The 25,068-nt window shown below is 45.2% G+C and overlaps 1 protein-coding gene across 7 annotated transcripts in view; it reads right to left on the reverse strand.

Annotated features, from left to right (window-relative positions):
- MEF2D (myocyte enhancer factor 2D) overlaps positions 1–24,816 on the reverse strand; it is a 213,126-nt gene extending 188,310 nt beyond the window's left edge. For 4 of the 7 annotated variants that reach the window (XM_063947092.1, XM_063947098.1, XM_063947096.1 and 1 more), the window contains exon 1: positions 24,609–24,815. The gene's annotated coding sequence lies outside the window, so the exon portion shown is untranslated. Of the gene's footprint in view, positions 1–24,608 lie in introns of all 7 variants that reach the window. The other 3 variants (XM_063947097.1, XM_063947094.1, XM_063947095.1) reach the window with 2 other exon arrangements.
- Between the last annotated feature and the right edge of the window lie 252 nt (positions 24,817–25,068).

Below are 25,068 nucleotides of genomic sequence, written 5' to 3' on the forward strand. Positions count from 1 at the left end.
ATCCATCTGGATAGCCTGGGGAGGGGGGGGGGGGGGGGGGGAACGGTGAAACATCACAAAAAAGTCAGGAAAACTGACGTTTTTCCGGGGATAATTGGATATCCCCCTAAAGCTGGATACACATTACATGAGAATTTTTAACGAAATGCATGATAACGATATTAACGATATTTTCGTGCATATCGTCTACTGACTATATCGTTAACGATACGCGCACCCGCGGGTCGTTAACGTTCGGACGGCAGCGGGGTGACGTCACTGAACGATATCATTCAGTGTGTATGCAGTATATCGTTTGCCCAGGAGTCAAGGGCAAACACTGGACAATAAATCGCTCACGTAGCATATAGTCTAATGTGTACCCAGCTTAAGCTACGCTAAGTGTCCATAAGGGCCTACAAGACTGTCACACAGCGGTCATCTCTTGCTTTATTCGCTCAGTGTTACCCATTTACGTTGGAGGTTTGTAAACTAAATGACTGAACTGCCTTCTTCTGCAGATCAGCATGAATAAAAAGGAAGAGGTGGAAAAGGATGGACTCGTGGCACAATTCCTCCTGAAAGGTAAGTAGCACTTGTGGCATTACCACTGATGCTATTACACGCACCCTACAACAGGACAGGCTTAGCACAAAACCAAAAAAAGGGTTCGTGAAGTTTATATAGATTTAAAATATTTATATTTGTTCAGTTTCTGTTGTGTTTCTGCCTCGTTTTTCTACATATACCCCAACTGTCTGCCATAGGCTTCCGCAGCGTAAAGACCACACAGTCTGCTTATTAGTCACCTGTAATATGAGATGTTTCTCAGTTCTCGTGTGCACGCCACATACGGTGCAATAACACCGCCAATGTCTGGCAACTGGCAGGTAATACTGCCTTGTACACAGTAAATGACCATGATGCCCCGTAATCTAATAAAGTTATTATCAAGCAGGTTGGCCAACGGTCTGTGTTTGGTCATCTTACCGCAATACAGGTTGAGTATCCCTTATCCAAAATGCTTGGGACCAGAGGTATTTTGGATATCGGATGTTTCCGTATTTTGGAGTAATTAGATACTATAATGAGATATCATGGTGATAGGACCTAAATCTAAGCACAGAATACATTTAGGTTACATATACACCTTATACACACAGCCTGAAGGTCATTTTAGCCAATATTTTTTATAACTTTGTGCATTAAACAAAGTGTGTCTACATTCACACAATTAATTTATGTTTCATATACACCTTATACACACAGCCTGAAGGTCATTTAATACAATATTATTAATAACTGTGTGTATTAAACAAAGTTTGTGTACATTGAGCCATCAAAAAACAAAGGTTTCACCATCTCACTCTCACTCAAAAAAGTCCGTATTTCGGAATATTCCGTATTTCGGAATATTTGGATATGGGATACTCAACCTGTACCAGTGATCGCTCACCGCTGTCGCCTCTCTTATAAAAAGGGACAAACTGGCAGCATTTGGGAGTGTAAATGCATATTATTATTTTCTCATTAATGTTCCTTTAGATGAAGTAGACGGACAATTTTGCAGCCATGGTTGGTGTAGGTACAGCCTCGTAAAAATTAGATGTCAATAATGATTACCCTTCTTGTCTGTGTCTGGTTGAGATTTTTAAGACACTGCAAAGAGACTTTACAGAAGCGCAATAACCCAATAAAACAGCCCGTAATAACATCCATGTCAATCCACTAACAATCATCAATACCTGCAGAAGATTCATTATAGATTTTTTTTTTTTGTGAAAGGTCAGAAGAGAGAAGAGCCGGATACAGATCTCCTTGAGAATGGATAATACGAAGCACTTAAGGTAGGGCACAGAGGCATTTAACTGACCGTCTCTGGCAGCGGAGAGACATTATGTTACTGCTATTAAAGATCCAAAGCTCTCCTGCTGTGATTGAATTATTGAAAAGCGTAGAATTATTTATAAAGAACATACTAGCGAGGACATGTTCCAGAGTTTGGAAGGAGCCGCGATGAAGATGTCCAGGGCGGGGGTAAGAGATCTCCCGGCTCAATGACATCACCAGGGTTGCGACATTCCACTCTACCGATTGGAGACATATTTTTTATTTCACTAGGTCAGCGGTTCCCAAACCGAGTGTGGTGGCACCCTGGTTTTGCCTCAGCGCACTTGCAGGGGTGCCCTGGGTTGGTGGTCCTGGAACAATTCAAATGATTTATGGTCAATGTAATAGACAAAACTAGCGCTGGTGGCTGCCAATCATAACATATGTGACATACAGAAGCAAATCCTGTCCCCCGCCACATAACTAAACACAATTTACCCAATTTCATTTTCCCCCCTGTATTTCTCAACAAGAAACTTTAGGGCCCGGGTGTGAAAGTCTGATACTGTAGGGCGCTGCGATTCCAAAAAGTTTGGGAACCTCTGTACTAGGGGCCTAATTCAGACCTGATCGCTGTGGTGCGAAATCGCACAGCGGCCAATCATTGAATACTGCGCATGTGTATGCACCGCAGTACGCAGGTACGAGCCCAAACAGCAACAGGACGGTACAAAAATTTTGATCGCTAGGCATACGCAAGGTGATTGACAGGATGGTGGGTGGTAACTGGCCGTTTTCAGGGAGTGTCAGAAAAAACGCAGGCGTCCCCAAGCATTTTCAGGGAGGGTGTGTGACGTCAGGCCCCGATCAGCACTGTTGGAGTAAGTCCTGGGCTACGCACAGTATGCACACACTGGAAAAATCATTTGAAAGTGAGTGAGTTACGAACAAATTTGCAGATGTCCGCTGTCTGGCAAAGTTTTGGCACGGCGTACACATGCATTTACACACTTGCACGGGGCAGGTTTTCACTCTCCCTGGGTGGCGACTATCTGATCACAGCCCTCTGCAAGGCCCTAAGGTTCACTGGAGCACTGCTCATCCTTGACCAACAATTTCCCAGGTGTCCCAGGCAGCTATTGGCCAAATGTAGTACAATAGGAGCTGGATTATTGCCCATGACCACTGTAAGGGCAGTCATGGACAACAGGCCACAGTAAGGAACACATTAATTGCTCGTTGGTGACTTTGTGGGACACCCCCCCCCCCCCCATATCATAGGGGCAACAGTGGGGGGTGTTGGTCTGTAAGTCACCCTGCTTTACATTCGATAAGCTGAAGAAGGGTGATGCGATTTGCAGCAAAACAAATCACCACGGTCTCACCCCATCACTGCAGAAGAGGACAGGATGCGGGAGGACTGTCTACTCCCCAAATTTTCGGATCTCCTGGACATGGGAGCATAGGAAACAGTGGGCGAGATTCAAATGATAATACATGCCCAATTTCCTTTCTAAAATGATCTCTGTTATCGTGCATATTGCGCCCATAGTAATCAGGTTTAGCTGTGTAAAGGGTTGTGTGCCTCGCTACTCCGGGGGTAGGGAGCTGAAATAATGATACAATGTCCCTGAGGGCAGAAACAGAATGGGTGTGGAAAGGGGTGAAAAGAATTGAGTCCCGTCCAGTGTATTTGCAGGACTCATGGTACCATCTCCAAAGGTCAGATGGTCCAAAAAAAATGTATCAAGCTAAATCCAGCAAATACAGATAATGTGGTCCAAATAGAGACTGACTGATGCCTGTATTGGGGCTCATTGCGGTAAGGTGAGCAAAGCACCACTGCACTTTGCACGATTACCTCTGCACCTATATATTGTTATTGGGTTAGCAAACCATTATAGCCCTACACACGGATCTACATACTGGCAATTGGCATCCTCTGCCCTCAGCCAGCTTTCGCTGTGCATAAAGTAAGGTGTACAGACAGAAGTTGGCTTAGCAGTTGGGCGGCTGACTCATCGCCACCTCTTGGCACATAAGGAGTATGCTGAATATTAATATTGAGCTCTATCTCCTGATGAGTGTTGCAGACTTTTTTTTTTATAATTTTGGTCTTGAGCCATGATTTGTTATATGATCTGAGCGCCGAATGAATCACAGTTTATAGCAAAATAAATCTGAGACGTACATCTCTGGTTATAAACACTTTTATCGCAGCCTTTCTGAAGCCACGGCCTTATTTTATCTGCAGGATATCACAAGACTCCTTAGCAAGTCCTACTACCCCCTCCATCTTTTTCTGCTATAGCATTAGGCATGACAATTGCAAAAACAGTCGCCTCGGCTGCTGTAATACACTGCGGTAACCCTGTAATACACTGCGGTATCCCTGTAATACACTGCGGTATCCCTGTAATACACTGCGGTATCCCTGTAATACACTGCGGTAACCCAGGGCTAATTTGTAGGAAAACTGTCTCAATCGTGTGGTTTAGTGTAAAACACTGAGGCAAATATAAATCAGTCTACCAGGCTGTCAGTGGTGACAATTTAATTTAGGGCTCTAAGCTAGAGGATTGTAATTTCGTACCCCCCCCCCCCCCCCCCTTCCCTGTTCCTGTGTAAAGCAGGTGTGAGGCAAATTATCATAGATACCTTCATGCTGGTGTTTAATTAATCAGTATCAGCAATACAAAGTCAGGTACAGTGCTTGGAAAGTGATTGCAATTAAGTGAAAACAAAAACACACTTAATTCCAGCTATAAATCAGAGACGCATTATCGCCATAAACGAGTCAGGTTTATTAACCGTGTGTACTACGTTTCCAATAATACCGAGCAGGTTTTGCATAACGACCACTGTACTCTGTTTAGCTGCACCTGAAACAAGACTCGGTAGTCTCTATAGTAACAGAGAAGCCATGATGCAACAGGTCGGAGCACGCACATCGAGCTGACGAGGGAAGTGTCGTCTGAGCATGCTCCGTGTGGCCTGATACTCCGATGATGCAGTCACTGACTGAGTGTGGGACAGACTCTGCAACGTCTATGGGGAGGGAGAAGAAAAAGTAATACCTATATAAAGAACAGACCAGCATTAACAGAATGCAAAAAGTCATTTATTAACATAGGGCCTGTTTCAGAGATGTACGCCATTCCGATTTTTTCGCAGATGAACGACTGACAGTCTGCGCATGCATCTAAGTCGCAGTGCACCTACGCTGGTCTTGCAACGGCGGTCGCAGAGTGGATTTATTCGCAAAGTGATTGTAAGACGAGGACCATTTGTGGAAGGTAACCGGCAAAAATGCAGGCACATCGCTAATATTTTTGGGGCATGATCTGCCACCGGCGCTGCGTCTTTGTACACAACAGTCAGGATCTACAAAGTCGCCAGTGGGTGTCTCAATACAAAATCCAGGCCGCTGCGATATTTGCATATGGTCGCACAGCCGTTGCGCACAGATCTGCAGCTGCGAATGGATCTGCGTACATTTCTGAATCAAGTACGCTTTAACCACTGGTAGGTCTGCAAGGCAGTATCTCTGATTTGATTGGATGAGCTGCACACCGCCTTCAGACACACAATTAGGGGCAAATGCAACAGGGTCCAAGTTTGCCGGAAGAGATCTTGGATGTTTTTGTTTTTTAAAGCGGCAATCATTTATAAAGGCATGGTTTTGCCGTGTAAATGGTTGGTGCTTTAAAAAAAAAAAAAAGGCTCAGAGATCGGCTGGCATGTCCTACACAATGAAATATTATATAGGACAACAGCTGCAAAAGCATAAGAGCAAACAGAAGCAGACCTCCTGTGCGGAATTACTTGCAGGGACAGACTTAGATCCACATTTGCAGGTATTCAAGAGGTTAGGGATCAAAATCAACAAAGTCCTGTTATTTGTGATGCTCTGATTCCACGCTGCACTAATGATCTGCTAATTGTTACCAATTTAATAAATGGGCCAGGACTGGCATAATGAACGCAATGCCCTAAAAGGTGCTCTGGGGGGAAGGAGGCGCTGGAATCCATTTTGAGGGATGCACCAGTTTTCAGGCTATTAAATAACCTGGTAACGCTAATACAGGCCCATGGTTACAGCTGCTGGACAGGCGTGGGTTAACAAGAAGTGTTTTTACAGAAACAGCAAAGCAAGTAGGGGTATGACACAGCATCGGCGGATGGAGGAAGAACGACGACGACGTGTGAAACATTCTGTAATGGATGCACTGGAAGTACAGCACAGGAAGCTGCAGCCCATTCCCAGGCACTGAGACTGTAACGTGGCAGATGCAGGGCTCCAGCTGAGGTGTGCACATTCCCTCTCCACCATCTAGTGAGAGAAAACACACAGCCATTTGGTATTGCCATTGCAGCAGGCCGGTGGTCCAGCAGCTGTTGCACGCTGACAGGTGCCTTCAGCAGCAGCAGGAAGTGAAATAACGTGTCAGCTCTATGGCAGGGCCTAGTAGGGGAGTGGAATCTGCTGCTCCCTTAAGTGTACTACACCCGATCATCAGGGTGGATGGAGCCTGCTCTGTGACACAGTATCGCCCTGTCATTAGACCGAGTCCTGCACAGAACCTGCTTCACGGCTCCCGCCCGTATCCAGCCTTCCTACAGCTAAATATCTTGTGCAAAGTACTAGGAAACACAGAGCTGTGGGCTGGAATGTTTCACCCATTGCTGCGCAACTGCAAACGTAAACTCCACACAGACACATATATGTCATGGTTAGCCTTAGCAATTATAGGGGGGTTGGGGGCTGATGCAAATGTATGCTTCTGATTGGCCAATGTCAAATGCACCTCTTGGCAGTGGTTGGTGCGTTATTCATTGCGCGGGCAAATATTCAACGAAGCCTGCTAACAGCGTATGCGTAATTTGCAAAGCAAACAGTTAATAAATTAGACTGGTGAAGGCTTGGCATAAATATGACAGCGGCAGCTCTATATATGCATGCAAGTGTTCTTGCATCAGCATACGCCTTCTACGCCTGCAATCTGCGGCACAACTGCGTTTAGCGCGGCATCAGTACCGTTTTAGGGGCCGACGTATTAACCTGGATAAAGAAGTGATAAAGCAGTGATAAGCGCAAGGTAATAACGCACCAGCCAATCATTATGGATTTGAAAAATGACAGTTGGAGCTGACTGGCTGGTGCGTTATCACCTTCCACTTATCACTTCTTTATCCCTTCTCCAGGCTTAATACATCTGCCCCTTAGAATAGGTTTGCCGTAATCGGCAGCGAAAAGGACAAAAAAAAAAGTATAATGAACAAAGTATTCTGTTCCAAATGTACTGTAGCCCTGGCAACTGTGTTTCCGGACAGGCCTCTGTGGGACCCAAAGGGTTAAATGAGGAATAGCCTAAAAATAGCCGAGGGCCCCGTACGCCAACTGTTCGCTGCCGGGAAAGCGAGAGAGAGAAAGCAGTGACAGATAGTGTAGGTGGGTCTCAGTACAGCCTCCAGCTCTGTTTGTTTTCCCCCCTTTGAGTAGATACACACGTTTGGCATGGACTGTCTTCATGACGAGCTTGTTAACTCATTACAAATGGGGAGCGCAGGACCCAGTCTCCTTTATTTGTGGACCAGGAGCAGAGGGACAGGCTTGTTAGCAGGAAGATGATTAAGTATGAGGAACAAAAGGAAAACACCGGTCAGTGCAGTGTCAGGACCTGCCTGAAATAAATTGCTCTGGCTGCTAGAGGGACATTGAATATGGCTTGTCCGCAGGGCAGAATGAGAGCCTGGGCTTTAGCCTGGGGTGACATGCCATGCTAGGGAATATGCCCTGTTATCTCACCAGTAGGCATGCTGGACACTTTGGTGAGTAATGTGTGCTCTCAAAGTTTGACCTCTATATATTGGATCCTTCTATTACATTCATCGCATTGAGGAGTTTAATTCAAAGCATACAGGGAAATGTATAACGGAATTTGTGATCCGAATGGTTAAATATGCATTCCCAGCCTCTCCCCTTAGCCCCCAAATCCCCCCCCCCCCCCCCCCCCTCTCGCCTGAATAAGTCATGAACCCATGGTAGTTTGGAATGATCTCTAAACAGGCCGGGCAGAACCACCAATGGCGCTGATCTCTAATATGAAGGCAGCTTTGCTAATGCAATATGTGTTTTTTTCATCCAGGTAGAATCTTGTGCGATCACTGGACTGATCCATGACACGAATGATGGGAAAGGTTCCCCTGTGTAATGAAGACTAACAGTCTCTCTCCCATTATGCTCAATAGACTCTTCCACTGCTCATCGCAGGGCGCGAGGTGACAGCAGCAGCCTAAACGTTCTGCCCACGCGGACTATAGGACACTGTACATTGCCAAGGCTCCGTACAAGGATTTCCAACCAGTGGTCCCAAAAACACTGGCTCCTGGAACTAGTTAAAAAGACTAGTTATTAATAAAACTCCGACAAAGACTTAACAGCTGACCCACCTTGCTGCCCTATTAGTGGCCTGTATCGGCTATTTCCAACCAAGGCACCCTTAAGGACGGACACTGCCGTGCATCAGGTGTAATAACATCTACATGCGCAGTTATATCCTTTATGTGTATATATCCTTACAGAGTAAGAAAAAAACCCTCTGCCTTTCCCGCACATGAAGAACACATGAAGATCCCCCCCACCCCGCCACTGCATTAATTTGACGCCTCCATGCAGATGAATCACCAACTTGCTCGAAATAACATAAAACTCTTATTTATAGATGACGCGCTGCAGTAACATGACTGCGTCGGCTATGTCCGCGTGTGGTCAGCCACCCCACTGTACCTACTGACGGAGGACAGACCGCAGACCACCACAGTCTTAGCATAGCTCACAAGCAGGACGGGAGAACTTTGTGAGGTCTCGTTTAGACAAGAGGCAGATAAATGACTCTGGATTTGTGAGGGAGCAGCTGCTGAGCAAACGCTAGTGGATGCCCTGCACGGACTCCCAGCAGAGGTGGTAAAATGTTCCTTGGAAGATAGGGAGGTTCTAATTACAGAATTACTGTCACATATCAGCAATATTGTATTAATAAGAGACACACAATACTAGGATTATGCCCAATGCGGTACTGGAAATGCTGTAGATAATAAATCGCACTTGTGGAACGTCAGCTGTTGAGGAACCACAAGTGCCAGCTTACCCTACCAGTCTATGATAGGCAGAGACGGCCTGACTCTGCTTCAGAAGCTCGTGTAACTTTACAGAGGACACTGGCACCCGAAAGGTTTATGTCTGAGCGTGTCCCTGCTCCGGCTTTATAACATCAGTAAGTCGAGGACAAACTGCTCGTATTAATAAATTAGCAACAGAGCATTCAGGCGCACTTGTGCCGTCTGATACAAATGTTAATGTAGAAAATGAGGCATTAACAGGGTTGCTTCTGCAACAGGGGCCAGATCGGAGTGGGGGCGCATGCCAGGTAAAGAGCCTTGGCACCCAGCAGGGATGAGCGCTGATGTCACGTAACAGAGGGAACAAGATGTTACCGGGTGGCTGACAACATTCTATCAGCAGCTGCCCTCCGCATGGGGATCTAGCCGTTACAGCCGACAAAAACCATCATACAAAATGCTTAGTGGCCATTAACCCGTAACACGTTACTGTAAGATAATGCGGGGGACCTGGCAACACAGTTATAATGTCAGTATGAAAGGTATGCTGTAACATTACCACCACCTGCCTAATATTGTGTAGAACTCCTTGTGCCTCCAACTCAGCTCTTATCCATCGAGGCATGCACTCCACAAGACCTGTGATGGTGCTGTATGGTATCTAGCATCAAGGCAGATCCTATAAGTCCTGTAAGTTGGTGGGGTAGGGCTTCCAGATCTCAGACAGATGGAGATCTGGGGAAATTGGAGGCCAACTCAACACCTTGAACTCTGTCATGTTCCTCAAACCATTCCACACGCTCCCAGCCATACACATGATGTCAAAGAAAACGAGATTCATCCGAGCAGGCCACCTTCTTCTATCACTGCATGGTTCAGTTCAGACACTCACGTGCCCATTGTAGATGCTTTCGACAGTGGACAACGGTCAGCATGGGCAATCTGACTGATCAGTAGATACAACGAGGCTGTATCTCAAGTCCCACAATACAGCTCGTAGTGCGCCCAACATGGCCGCCTTATCTGGTGCGCTTGTGGACGGGATGAAAAATACATGGACCTGATGGTTTTGTTGGAACCCTACTCTGAACTTTAGGACTCTGCAATCTCCCCATTTTGTGTTATCTCTTCTAGGGGTAGACTATTCCACCCTGGGTAATCCTACGCAGTGTGCCCAAGATGGCTGCCGCACCTGGTACCTTGTGAGGGTGAAATACACAACCCTTGGAGGTTATTACCCAAAATGCCTACACCAATCCTGCATTATTCTTTCTGTGTGCTCAAGGTTTTTTTTTTTTTTTAGGTCTGTGTGGTTTATCTTTTGATGTATTACTTAAATCTTCTGTATTACGTGCATTGTTTGAGTTCAAGTTGGTGCCGCGGATGGCTGCCTCGGTGCTGCTCTGCCAAGCAGCCTTCGTTTTCAGTTTTACATGTATAATATGTCGAGTCTATCGTACAGTTGCAATGTGCAGTATCAACTCATACGTATAATCTATGCTACGTTTTCCCCCTTCATGTTGCGGCTTGGCGATGCATTGTACCGCAAAAAAATCCTAGCGTACGTGAGTACACCTGGCCAATAAAGCGGATTCTGATTCTGATACATACAGGGGTGCAATATTCCATACACTACACACGTTTTCACAACGAACATTGAAACGAATAACAATGACATCAGAACTTGATATTTTATAGGACACCATTTACCAATATTATGAAGGATATTGCCCAATCAGTGCTGGACTACGCTTTATTCAAAATACACCACAGTTTTCATGATGACTAAATCTGAAAAGGTTATTTTATTGACAAATAAAAGTTAAAACAAAATAAAAAGCTACTGGCAACATACCCAAATATTTATAGAAAACTTAAAAATGCAGCCAAAAAATAAATACAGAAATAAAATGCAAAAATAAATCCTCTTATTAAGCAATTTCCAACACTGCTAAAATTCCAACGTACAGGATTGTAGGATGTAAAGGTTTTTGATGGCGACGTATCAAGAGTGGAGGAGTGGACTTATGGCCCATAACCAATCAGCTTCTACCTTTCATTTTATAGAATGTACTAGATTAATGCTATCTAGACGTCGATTGGTTGGGCAACTTCTCCACTCTTTTAGAAGGCTTGACAAATTTCCTCCTAAATGAGGCATCTAACGTATCCACAAATCTTGGCAGATAGGACTTATAGGCCCTACACACTGGCAGATAATACTGAAAGATATGAACGATCTCGTTCATTAATGAACGAGATAACGTTCATACCTTTCAGTGTGGCGGCACCAGCGATGAACGATGCGCGGCCCCACGCTCGTTCATCGCTGGTGCATGCAGGCCGAGATCGTCCATATTTTCCTACAGTGCTATGGAGCCGGGTGACGGGGGGGGGGGGGGGGGGGAAGAGTGACGAAACTTCACTCCCCACGTCACTGCCCCCCCTCCCCCGCCGCCGGGTCGCCCGTCGGCCGTATCCGCCGCCGGGCAGCTCGGCGGCGGATCTATCAGTGTGTAGGGTTGACTGGATCATCTTATTGGCACCAACAACCAAACCACTCACAGCAAAGTGTGGCTGATGGTTTGTATTCTGGTGATTATAAGGGGGGGATCTGCGTCACATTTCCGGCTCCAATGCCTTTTAACGCTAAACCGTGGGCCACATAAAATAAGCGCTAATTAGGTCCAATATAAATGGCTTAACAGTTCCATAGACAAGAACAACTTAAAGAAGACAAGTGGTCTATAGGACCAGGCGGCCTGGGGCATTAAATACTATGGAGAACCCGGCCTGCAAGACAGGTGTGAAGCTACAAGCTGCTCTCTGATTCCGACCGTCATATCCAGTGATATATGGGCGCTGAGGTCTGCCTGCATGGATTAGGAGAACTCATCACAGGACTCCGCCCAATGTTTCCCAACCTCACTATGACCCGATTCAAATATTTCCCTTTATCTGCAATTCCTGCCTAGTACGGAGAACACCAGTAACGCTGCAGCCTGGATTTTCTTCCCTTCAAGACTTTGCCTATATGAAAGAGGAAATCCGGTCTCAAGGTCAACAGTAACTAGGTCGACACTATCTAGGTCGACAGTATCTAGGTAGACAGGGTTTTTAGGTCGACATGAGTTTTTCACAATTTTTTTTCCTTTTTTGAACCTTTTCTTACTTAATGATCCATATGGACTACGATTGGAACGGTAATCTGTGCCGAGCGCAGCGGTAGCTGAGCGAGGCACCTTGCCCGAAGCATGGCGAGCAAAGCGAGTAACTAATTGGTGCACTAATTGGGGTTCCCGGTCACTCTACGAAGAAGACGAAAACCAAAAAAAAAATCATCATGTTGACCTAAAGACCCTGTCGACCTAGTTACTGTCGACCAATAGTGGTCGACCTAGACACTGTCGACCTAGTTACTATCTACCTTCCAGACCACACCCATGAAAGAGAATACCACATAACGGGGTTCTTGGCAATCTCAGTTTCAGATCAGGTTTATTTATGACCTGAAGCTATAATGTCCCCTTTGCACAGTCACAACCATAATGTGAAGTTCTTTACGCCCCAGGAGCAGATTTGGCTTAAAATATACACCCACGAGACGGCAGCCAAATTTATGGGCTCTATAAATGCTCAAGAAGCGAGTGCAGCCTATGAAAACTAGCAACGTCACTGAGGCAGGAGAAGGCCACCATTTTGTCGGCTGGACCCGTCTCCATGGGAACCCTGCTAATCGATGGCATGGGGCTGCGTTCTCACGGTTTACAAGCGACGAGCAATCCTGCTGGAATTACTTTGGGATCCTAAATGATAATATTTCCAGGCAATACGTAATAGGGGTTAATCTCTTCACTGAATCCATTGCTTGCCGCTGCCTGATATCACTGTGACGCTGCTTGGCCAAAACACAACAGATATTTACCCAGAATCCTTTGCACGGCAACCCCGTGAGTGTGAAAATGAATCACCAGAATCAAGGCTGAAAAATGACTAAGTCATCGAAATAATTAATACCAAGTCATCTCACAAAAGGAGCAGGGTGTGTTTCAGTGTCTACAGGTCTACACCCCTTGGGCAGTGCAGTAAACACACAAATCACTCCATGTGCCGGAGTATTATCACACCTGTACTGTACTATTTACTTTCTGGTGACTCAAAGAAAGTGAAGGCAAGGCTGGCGTGCCTGATCAGCAGCTTGATGGCGAATGGCTAGCATGGCGACTGAGTGACGTCTACGCTGAAATATATGGATTATCCTTTTTTTTGCTTGTTAGGGAAATCTTAAAAGCCACCAAAAGGTATTGACAGATCTTGACTAGCAAACCATTCATCCCATTAGTGAAGACAAAAACGTCGGAGGGCGCCCGTAACAGCCAACGGAGTGCTCCTCGCCAGATATCAATAACGTGGAGCCTAGGAGACCCGGCCAAACATATATATCTTTACGCACACACATATACCTGCTGTGCATACACACCATTAGATGGAACAATGTTTAAATAGAAGAGGAATCCGGAAGCCATGAGACATGATGAAGTCCTATTAGTTATGGGTGCTGTGACCCAGATATACAGGATCCTGGTAGAATGAAGGAACGTTGGAGTAATGTGATTATTTCAGGAATAATGAAGATAATGAGGCCCGCTGTAGTGAATCTCTCTCCCCTGCCCGGATTAGCTAGGCCTGCAGCTAGCCTGGAGGCCGTGGCTTAAAAAGACTGCAGCCTCCTCTTTCCTCAGTAGGATAGGAAATGTTTCCACTTCCACCGGCCAAAAATAGCTCTCTCCGATCCGCTGCTCTTTTGCAGGAGGTGTGAAGACAGCGGGGATAGGTGCCTGGAACCAGCGTTTTTGGATTATTTATTAAGGAGAGAAGGTTGGGCCTAGTCCGTACCTCAGTGTGTTTACATCTTACTCGGCGAGGAGTTATGGCTGATCACAATGTGTGCATATTATACTGTAGGGAAACCAAACAGCGTTCCCTGACAGAACACAGCGAGATTATTGGATGACATGAACAGCACTTTATACTCATTCCTGTTCCTCATAAATGGTGACTGAATAAATGGACATGAAGGAAGAAATGCTTAAAGCGGCACTTCCAGCAATATTAACTCTTAAGGGGTCATCCACTGCTAAACAACATTACTAACTGTGTGTGTGTGTGTGTGTGTGTGTGTGTGTGTGTGTGTGTGTGTGTGTGTGTGTGTATGTGTGTATGTGTGTGTGTGTGTGTGTGTTTCAGCAAAACCTTTATATCATCACAGAAATATATTATTATTTGTTTCTCGTTTTTTTTGTGATTCCCCCTTCCCCACTCAAATACCCCGATGGAGAAAGCAACCAAACACAGATAGGATATTACGGTCTTTTTTTCATTTTTTCTTATAAAACAAGGCAATGATTAGTAAAAAGTTGCAGGCGAGCGTAAATACAGCAAAATGCAAAAAACACCACGACGTGAATAATTAATGGCAATACGTGCCGTTATCCTGCCCACACGAGTGACATATTTCTAGGCAACCGTGTGTAGAGAACACAACCTTCGGGAGCTGTATCATGGTAACAAGAGGGGTCCCGCGGGATATATCCCCTTGCCGTTCTAATAGTAAGGGGGAGGGAGAGGGGTCTGTTGATGTAAAGACCCATTGGCGTACATTAACTAGCAGTATAAATGTAGAATAAGGAGAGGGCGACCTTGACGCTCTAAAGAGACTGGTTGTATCCCCAAAACGGTCACTGTGACCGAATACCTGCAAATGTACTCGCCACCAACTCCCCCATTGTAGATGTTCTGGTCCGACACTGTATAGACAAGGTCACCACACCAACGTAACACAGGGCTTACCAGATTTTCACATTGAAGGACATACTTCAATAGAACGGAGCCACAAAATGTAACATAGATCCAAAACGGCTATTTGTTTCTGGTTTAAAACGTATTTTTAAAAAACGTATTATATTGTATACATTCTTCTTCATGTTCTGCAAAACACGCAATATACACAATCTGTGATTATACATACACACAGTACTCACACATACATTACTGGAGGCATAGCTTAAAGGACACTTCTAGAACACAACTGATACAATACTGTACACAAATAAGAGTGTAAGGTACAGTGGGCGGTATAGCGTCACATTATCACTACTTCAGTTTGAGAAGCACTCACGTCTGATTTCTACCATCTGGTAAAGCGCGGTACGTTACAGCGCACAGCATTTAGAGAGCTATTAAAACACGTGACAAGGTTTTGCTCAAATATAAGGGACTCTAAATGAGGACTTGCAGGAGAAAGACTGCAGTAATAACGGAAGATGCTGAATCTGGTCAAATGTAGATGGACCATAAAAAGAAAGAAAGAAATAGCCAAACACAACGTACAATTGGTACTTTCTATACAGCAGTGGTGTCCCCCCCCCCACACCCCATCACCAACCTTTGAACATTCTGATGGTTTTGAGCTACAACAAACGCTTCATTACCAATATAACCTGGAGCCAATAGACAGACTGCGACATTTTTTTGTGTGAAATATTAAGTAGAGACAGGAAATAACAAATGCTATCTGCCACATATTTTAGCATGGTGTTCTGAATCCAGCCTTCTCAGAACACTGCTCCGACTTCTTCCAGGACTTCTAATTTTTAGAGAACAGTTTTAGTAGGGGGTCTTGACAATTATTACTCTGTAACCAGGGCCTGCACATGCCACCGGGTCACCATAGGCAACGCAGCCCCCTACTCCCTTCACGTTACCACCATACACCTATACCAGAACAGCTTTTTGGCACACTCCCAGACCCTTTCCCGACACGGAGGAGGAGGAGAAGAAGCGCCAGATTCACAGTCAAGAATCTACCAACGGTTGCCCCTCCATACCGGTAGCCTGTGCATGAGGTGGCATCGTCATGACATTATGTTCCTCATTCTGTGTTTTAGGTGACCTCTACACCCAGGAGAATCCCTTGGGTTCACCTCGTGGTGGTGCAGGTATATTCAGTTAATAAATGTATATGAAATATTAATGAGTGTCTTTCAGAATCTTCCTCCCACACCTGCTCTGGCACAATTCACGTTTTTTGGCTCAGTATAGCAGGTATTCCCAGAAATTAAGGAATGGCATCATTTAAAGTTGTGTGCACATAGCCTGGTCCTGTCTTTCCAATGGGATATACAAAATGGGACAAAGAAAAATAAAAAAAAATCCCCAGCAAACCATAATAGACCATCAAAAGAGACATGCATCCTACATGATACAGGTTGAGTATCCCTTATCCAAAATGCTTGGGACCAGAGGTATTTTGGATATCGGATTTTTCCGTAGTTTGGAATAATTGCATACCATAATGAGATATCATGGCGATGGGACCTAAATCTAAGCACAGAATGCATTTATGTTTCATACACACCTTATACACACAGCCTGAAGGTAATTTTAGCCAATATTTTTTATAACTTTGAGCATTAAACAAAGTGTGTGTACATTCACACAATTCATTTATGTTTCATATACACCTCATACACACAGCCTGAAGGTCATTTAATACGATATTTTTAATAGCTTTGTGTATTAAACACAGTTTGTGTACATTGAGCCATCAAAAAACAAAAGTTTCACTATCTCACTCTCACTCAAAAAAGTCCGTATTTCGGAATATTCCGTATTTCGGAATATTTGGATATGGGATACTCAACCTGTAATAGAAATGCAGAGATCTCAGTTCCATATATTTACAAACATATGGTAAGCCACCAGCCACAGCACGGAGTCTCTGCTGTGGTGGTCCTACACTACATGATAGTAGCACCTACTCTGGCTCACACATTTATGTATTTCTAAATTGAAAGCAAAGTCACCTGGAGGCACCTCAAGATCCTCCAATATGGCACTACAATATGTTGTTTTGAGCAACTACCATTCTTATCACTGTTCTGAGAGAAAGAACTGGACATGTCAGGCATTCAGGCCATGAAACTAATCACACAGAACCTCTAGAGCTGCGGTCAGTGGATGAACTGGCCTAGGGGTGCAGTGAAAAAAATTCTGATATTCTAGGGCGCAGTGATTCAAAAAAGTTTGGAAACCACTACTCTAAGGGTTTAAAGGCATACCTGAAAAAGTAATGCTGTCAAGAATCCGACACCGGAATCCCGACGTTGAGAATGCAGACAGGTCCCCGAGGCGAGTGTGGGGGTTTGTGTTAGGGTAAGTCACTAGGGGGAAGGGTCAGGGTTAGGCTGCTAGGCGGTTTGTTATAATTAGGCCGCGCAGGAAGGGATGGGATAGTTATGGTTAGGTTTAGGGGTAGGGTTAAAATACTTAACCTGAAGCATCTGCATTCTCGTTCCGGCAGGATTTCTTACCCAACCCCTTGAAAATAATCCAGTTAGCTATACTGTTCAGTAAAACACATACGATAGGCAGGTTTTGACATATCACAAGAGCCATGTCGCCATGACACTTTCAAGTTCACTGCAGGAGAATAATAATTTCCATAGCTCTCAACAGATGAACCCTTACGGGCAGATTCAATTAGCTGCTGGGCTTATCGTAAGGCTAAAGCTCTGCCTGGAGCTATTCAATTACTGCCACTACCTTAACATGGATAATTCCACCAAGCCACAGAGGCCGCAAGGAAAAATCCGCAATAAGTGCAACTTCCGAGGCTTACCGCACAAGGGTAACTCCATAGCTCTGGCCACTCAACCCAAGAGCTATAGGTTAACGAGTATTAGCTGCGGCTTGCTACGCTGTGATGTTGGCTATGAAGCCAATAGCTCCAGGCTTTGTGTCCAGAGCTAAAGCCATGTAGTTAACTGAATCTGCCCCTTAGTCCCGGCTTCCAAAACAGCAGAACCCCTGACCCGCTTTCCCAAACAGCGACTTACTAACAAGTGTGACGGAATGTCTGCAGAGTTCTGCAGGGTTCACCATGAGCCATCTTTTTTGCATAAATAGTGAGTACAACCAACTCATTCATTATTAATCGTATTTTAATAGAATCCACAGCGGTAAAATGCCCTGATCGGTGTTACTCTGACATTACACTGTGGTCCTGTTAAAAATTCAAGTTCCATTTCCTACCCACTCCATTACAGACAGCTGAAGGCCTTCCCACATATTTAGAACAGAGGACTAATAGGATGGATTTCATCCATTTATACCGTTACATCCTTACTGGCCAAATACATAAATCCATCAGTCCACAAAGTAGACGGCTAGAGAACAATTCTATAAGCCTGTCAGTCATTTTGCCAACTCAGACACATCAGGAAGCCCCCCTCCCACCCCCCTGTAATGCCATCTACTTACGGATCTATTTATTCATTTTGTTAATAGAAAAGGCTGCACAAGGGAGGACCAATCAGAAGTCACAATATAGGTCACTTGAATACTCATTGGCTGTCCCGCTTCCAACCCCTCCCACCCCTAGTGTTATCCAGGAATCCTGGGAGATAAAACTGCACAGGTACACCTCTAGGGGAGTGCAGCTGGAGCGTTTCTAATAACCTGCAGGTAGTATTACAGCTTTAACGATATCAATCTGAGCCATTTAGGTAATTATTCAAAATTAGGGTGGTCGATCCCGGGATTTAGGCCTAAAATTGGCCGGGATTCTTCAATCCCGGAGATTTCGGGATTAGAAATCCCCCTTGCTTTTTCAATGACAGACTGACACGCTGCGCAGTCTGACGCCAGCCGCCCAGATCGCACCTCGCCGCCCTCCACCTGCCGCAAGTGAATTTTAAAATCTTCAACCCAATCCCGGAATTTTTCATTTTTTGATCATTGGCCTCCCTATTCAGAATGCAACGTATTTCGTGAACATTACTAAGATCTGTAATCAAAGCCAGACAAATAATATTGTTAATTGTTCTTTAAATATTACTTTTGACCGTACTTTTTTTTTGGACAGCTTTTACTAAAATAAATATGCTTTGCCTGTAAAAAGAAACGTAATCTTGGATATAAGATTTGTGCACTGTATACACAAAAGACATATATATGAATTCTTCCCGTACAGAACCACGCCAAAAGTTATCCTGAAATCTTAACATATTAGCTATATAATTATTTCGTAATCCTGCACAGGAATCCCCCAACCTGCAAGATATAATTATATGAGTCAACACATCATTTTTTATTTTTTTTCCTGAGTCTTCGTTAACGTGCCTGTGTTCTGGTTAGAAAATGAAATTAAACACCTAATTGCTACTAAATTTCACCCACAACATTCGCATTACAACGTTACCAGTAATGACGGGGTATCACAGACCTAATTGCAAATTTGTATTATTATTTTTTTCTCCCCTATTAATTATGTGCACAGTGAATCCTTTTTCGTCAACAACCTCACTGCACCCATGGGTGTTCGTCTCGATTTCAGTCTGCACTTTGGAAGCCGGGAGATCTTTGTTAACTCTTTCAGTTGGTGGCGTCCGCATCGGGCGATGAAAATAACGCCGAGCGATCAAAAGCGGCCTGCACGCAAAAAGTTATCTGCAGGAACTGAATTCTATTTGGAAAGTCAGAAGGGATTCCTGGTTGATCTTTTAAATTTATCAGTGGACATCGGTCAAGGGGCGGCTGGACCTCGGCAATGGCAGCCATTCTCCAAGCGCCAAAAGGAAATTACTTTGTGTTTGACTACAGGTATCTATGCGAGGTTAACTGGAACCACAGAAAGAGGTCTTAAAGAGCCCATCTAAATAGTATCCCACGATACAGTACAGTTTGTGTGCGAGTATCGATCCACATTGCGGATTATTGACTCGTCTCTTATTTTTCCCAAGGTCCTTTATTTTGGAGGGAGGATGGGGAGAACCTTGTCTGAGGCTGTGTCCTTGGCCGTTTTTGACCCTGGTTCAGTGTGATGCTACAGCCGCAAGGAACCCTGGGCTATGGAGGAATGCTGGGAACTAGCGGAAAGGAAGTTTCCCAGTGCAGGCACGTGAGTGATTTAAAGGCACTTTGTACATAGGAGTTAAAAGAAGGAGAGAAAGAAGAAAAGCGAAACACTTAGATGTGAATAAGTGCAAGAAATGTGCGCGGTGGTGCAGTTATGCGGGGGCGCAGCGGGATAATATAAACCATTACAGCTCTTCCAGCTTTCAGAGAGGCTGGAGACACTGAACATGATTAAGCAGTACAAGTCAGGGTGTTTTAAAGTGTAATATCAGTAATCTGATGGCAAGAAAAATTCTCAAGACGTCTATTCACAGTCATTAGACTCATGAAGTAGTATTCCTCGGTAACAAACTTTGACACTATGTTCCAATAAAGACGTTTTTAACTTGTACCGCTAAAATATTTTCCCCTCTTGCATAGCACTTACCGTGCCCTCCTGTAACCTCTCTTAGATATCCCATTAAATCTGGATTCCTTCTCTGCCTTTCAGAAATGCCTTTATATAATCAGGCAATACCAGTGATTGGTGTGTCCAGTGTTGCAACGCAAAGCTGGTATAAGACAGTGGGGCTAATTCAGACTTGATCGCTGATGTGCGTTTTCGCACAGCAGCGATCGGGTCTGAACTGCGCATGCGCAGGCGGTTGTCTTAGCCCTGCGAATCGCCTCTGCCTGATTGACAGACAGAGGCGCTCGCTGGGTGGGAGGGGGCGGGCTGGCGGCATTTGGCCGCCGTTTGGGGGGGTGCGGTCCGGGCAACGCAGTTGTGCCTAGACCATTGGGGGGGCGGGCCGTGGCGGCTGCGTGACATCACACGCAGCCATTGCGACCAGCACATCGACGAGTAGCTCCTGCCAGTGCGCAGGAGCTGCGCTGGCTGGGAGCTACTCTCCAAGTACAAAAGCATCGCCGCTGTGCGATGGGGTAAGGCCTTCATTTCTGGGCGGACTAGCCCTGTGCTGGGCGTCCCCCCCGCATGTCAGTGTGCCTGACTGTAGATGTGCTAAATTTAGCACATCTACAATCAGGTCTGAATTAGGGCCAGTGTCCAATGCAGAAGGTGTAGTGTAACGAAGTATGGGCAGCACAGATGGTGTAGTGGTTAGCATTACTGCCTCACAGCACTGAGGTCATGAGTTCGATTCCCACCATGGCCCTAACTGTGTGGAGTTTGTATATTCTCCCCGTACTTGCGTGGGTTTCCTCTGGGTACTCCGGTTTCCTCCCACAATCCAAAAATATACTGGTAGGCTAATTGAATTCCACCCAAAAAAAATTTTTACCCTAGTGTGAATGTGTGTGCGTGTACATGTGGTAGGGAATATAGACTGTAAGCTCCACTGGGGCAGGGACTGATAATATTCTCTGTAAAGTGCTGCGGAATATGTGTGCGCTATATAAGTAACTGGTAATAAATAAGTTACTCAGCATGGTGATATAAAAACATGGCGGAAAAGCATATACTGTATAATTAATGTTGCAAAAGAGAGAATGTACTATCAAAGTAAAAAGTCATCTGGAGGTGGAAAATCCCTTTAAGAGAAGAACTTCAGTTGAATCTATACTTATAGTGAAAGAACTGCTCTCTCCTGGCAAAAAGGAAATGCCATGAAGAGATGATGTGCGGGAGTCATTTATCCTCACCGGAACCAATACCGACTTACCGTATGGCTGGACATTCTGGAGAGGGGGAAATTAAATGCTGGGCTTGGGATTGTTGGGCTGAACGTTGGTGAAGGCCACAAGTAGGCTGCATCCAGTATGTGAAGTCCACATCCCATTATTAGGGATGCAGATTGGGAAGTCAGCTGACACATCTGATGTTGCCCCACAAACTGCTCTCACTTAACCTTCACCGGGAAGGCATTCGCCTCCAAAGACAATCCCAACGTTTCCGTCTGTGCTGTGCCAGATTCTATATATAATCCGGAAACAGATTAAGATGTCATCAACATCTTACAAACTACTGCTACAAGGGAATACACACAAGTTCTGCTGTGTGGTCACAAAGTCAGGATTATTTTGTTTGAAAGAGACGTGTGTCCATCAACTTCACACCTTCACTCTCGTAAACCCCATTGATCCAGAAGGCGGTTTACACTTCTAAATTGCAGTAAAAGGGAAAATAAACTCCCTCTCGATTCCATAACGGCAATCGGACTACTCCCTGGACAAACAGGCCAGTAGGACGTCCAGTCCTGTCACTTAGCAGTGGCGTCTGACAGCAGTGGCTCTGCATTCCATAAAGTCACTGCTCTTACAGTAAAGAATCCTTTTATTCCAAATGCCAAAGATAAACCAGTGTCTTCTGAGGAGATCCGAGAGCACAATGCCAGAGAGTTTCTATAGGGGCTGTGAACGTATTTATACACAGCAAGCATATACACCACCCCCAACACACACACCGCCTTTAAAAATCTCTTCGGTACTGTAAGTAAATGTCAAGAAATAGGTAGAAAACGCACTTGCAGAAGTTCAAGTTTAAACCCAGCAGCACAATCAGGATTTATGACCCTCAACCAAATTAAAGGGGAAAAAAAAACAATACAAATCAATCACCCCAGCAGCAGCATAAGTGACAAAAAGGCCTGTAACCTTTCCCACATAAACGGAGATATCAGGGCTGAAAGCATAACTACACTACTGCTATTAAAAACATCAGTGGGAGACTGTTACATTCCACTGACAGGTCTATATATTTCAATATCACCTTCATGACGCTCAAGATTTGGCCCAAAACGTAATTCCCATAAGTATTAAACATATACGCTCTTCCTGACTGGCACTTAGCGAGAACACAGAGACTCTGGACAGTGAGTGCAGAAATGATATAGAACAAATAATAGCCAAAGCACACACGGTAACATTAATATAATGTATCAAGATAGAAGAACATAGTTTAATCAATGGATTGTACACCCGGCTGTCCGTTGCATTCTGTCTACCTCTAGTTACATAGAATTATAGGGCAAATGGCATTATATTGTAAGTACAAGCCTCCTCGTCTCATGTATTGTGCAAGCTACACAATTGTGACAAAAGGCAATATATTTAACAAAAATAATAATATAGGGGTTACAAACAAAGGTTGTTGAATAGTGATCTACTATTTAAACTGGCCAAGTATGATTAAAGAACTGTCACTTTCCTGTGGACGTCAATCTTGGTAGTCCTTCTGAATGCCATGTAGTATTACAACAGTAGTATATAGTAAAATGTCAATATAAAAGTACATACATAAAACTAGTCACGCAAATATTAGCATGCAATGTATATATTTACAAAAACATGAATACATACAAACATATCATGTAAACAGCCCCCAGGTAAGGTTTATTATTTCCTTCTCAACAAAAAAGAATTTGGGATGTAACAAAGTGAGAAAATCTTCATTTAAAACGGACGTTTTCTGCCGGAATATGAAACAATTACAGTCATAAAACCCAATTCTGCAGCACATCCTTTCAGCCCGAAAAGAAAACGAACCAATAAAAAGCCAAAAGCTGTGGGATCTACAGGCCAGGTGGAATAAGACGGGTTCATGAACAGCACAAGGGTGCTCAAAGCCATTTTCTGCGGATATAAAGGCTGTTTCTACAGGAGACCGTAGAAGAGAGAAGGCCAGGTTGTGAGGGTTGCATATGTACGTATGGACAGGTACGGCTCTATAACCTGGCACGTCGGAGAGAGGCGCGTTTGGTTATCAGATGAACAAGTGCCAAGTAATACCGAATAGTGACAGAAGCCTGACCCTACAGGTTAGAGTCCTCTTCTGTCAACAAAGCACGAGTACATACAATAGAACGGTCAGAAGTAAGCAGCTTGAGCCTGCTCCCCTAAAAACAAATGATAAAAGAAAGATGACCCCCCCCTCAAAAAAAATGGCATTCCCAATGCAGAGGGCATCTGCTATTATATTATATATATATATATATATATATATATATATATATATATATATATATATATACACACACACATATACTTCATCAAATAAACACAATAATATTTCTATACGGTTGCCCCCTGACATGGGGTATGCAAAGAATAAAATATGACTTCCTAAAATGTTACTGCCTCCCTGGCCAACACTTTATACGACAACCCTCAATAGGGCGATGGTGCTTAATAATCAGGTAGGATGACATTATTACCCCTGACCCCTCTCCCTACACAAAATAAACAATCCCAGCAGATGTGGCTGCATCCCGGCCGCCTCCAGATGTTGGACAAGGACCGACCATCCAACGTCACATAAACAAGAGTGAGGACGGTGCCCGCTGACCCCCCCCCCCCCCCCTCTCACGCCTCAATGCCCGTACCTCACTCACCCTATTAACCCGCCAGACCCACAGGTTGTAAGGGGAGGGGTAAATGGGGAGCCCCTACACATCTCCATAGAGGTGATGGATGCTTGTACCCCCCATACCACCCCCATATACCAGTGCGTGAAGAAACACACATGGGGGGCCACCACTCCACCCCTGTGACCTCTATTCTCTCACCATGGCAGGAGATGCACACAATCCTAATAATAACGTAACAGCAGCCCACCTGGCACTTGGGCAGGGTCCTGGCATTACTGGTGGGCAACCACTGCCAGGCCAGGCACTTAACCCCTCCAAGGATGCAGAGGCCTACTGGCCTGGTGGGTAAGGGCAGCTGTGGAGCCTGACAGGGGGGTAACACACACACACAGATCACACACAGGGGGCAGCAGGAGGATAATAACATTGGGGTGGGGAGGGAGAAGCACTCACCAGGGGCGCCTTCTCCAGACCACTTCCAGCAGGCTGTGGGGATAATCTTCTCCCCTCCCTTGTCCTCCTGGAGGGGAGTCTCCAGATCTCCTCACCCCCCAGATGTGAGAGCGCAGCCCCCCTGTGTCCCTCCGCCAGCAGCGCCCTGTGATACAACGTAACAAGTCACACAGCGTATCTGCTGCCGCGGCTGCACTGACACTGCTGCTGCTGCCTGCTGCTGCTGCGGAGGGGGACTGGCGGGCGCGACGGCCAATGGCGGCGCGGAGCTGGGTGACAGCCCGCCAATGGCAGACGGGGAGGGGGAGGGACCTGCCTCTCTACGCTCCGACCTGCTCTGCCAAGCAGGCTAGGCTGTGCTGCCGGGGCTTGGTTACGGCGTGTTGCTGTGGATCACTCCGCCTGGCCTTAACCCCATCACTACCAGCCCCCTCCCACCCATGCCATGGGAAGTAAACAG

This window comes from Pseudophryne corroboree, chromosome 12, assembly GCF_028390025.1.
Source record: "Pseudophryne corroboree isolate aPseCor3 chromosome 12, aPseCor3.hap2, whole genome shotgun sequence".
Lineage (NCBI taxonomy): Eukaryota > Metazoa > Chordata > Amphibia > Anura > Myobatrachidae > Pseudophryne > Pseudophryne corroboree.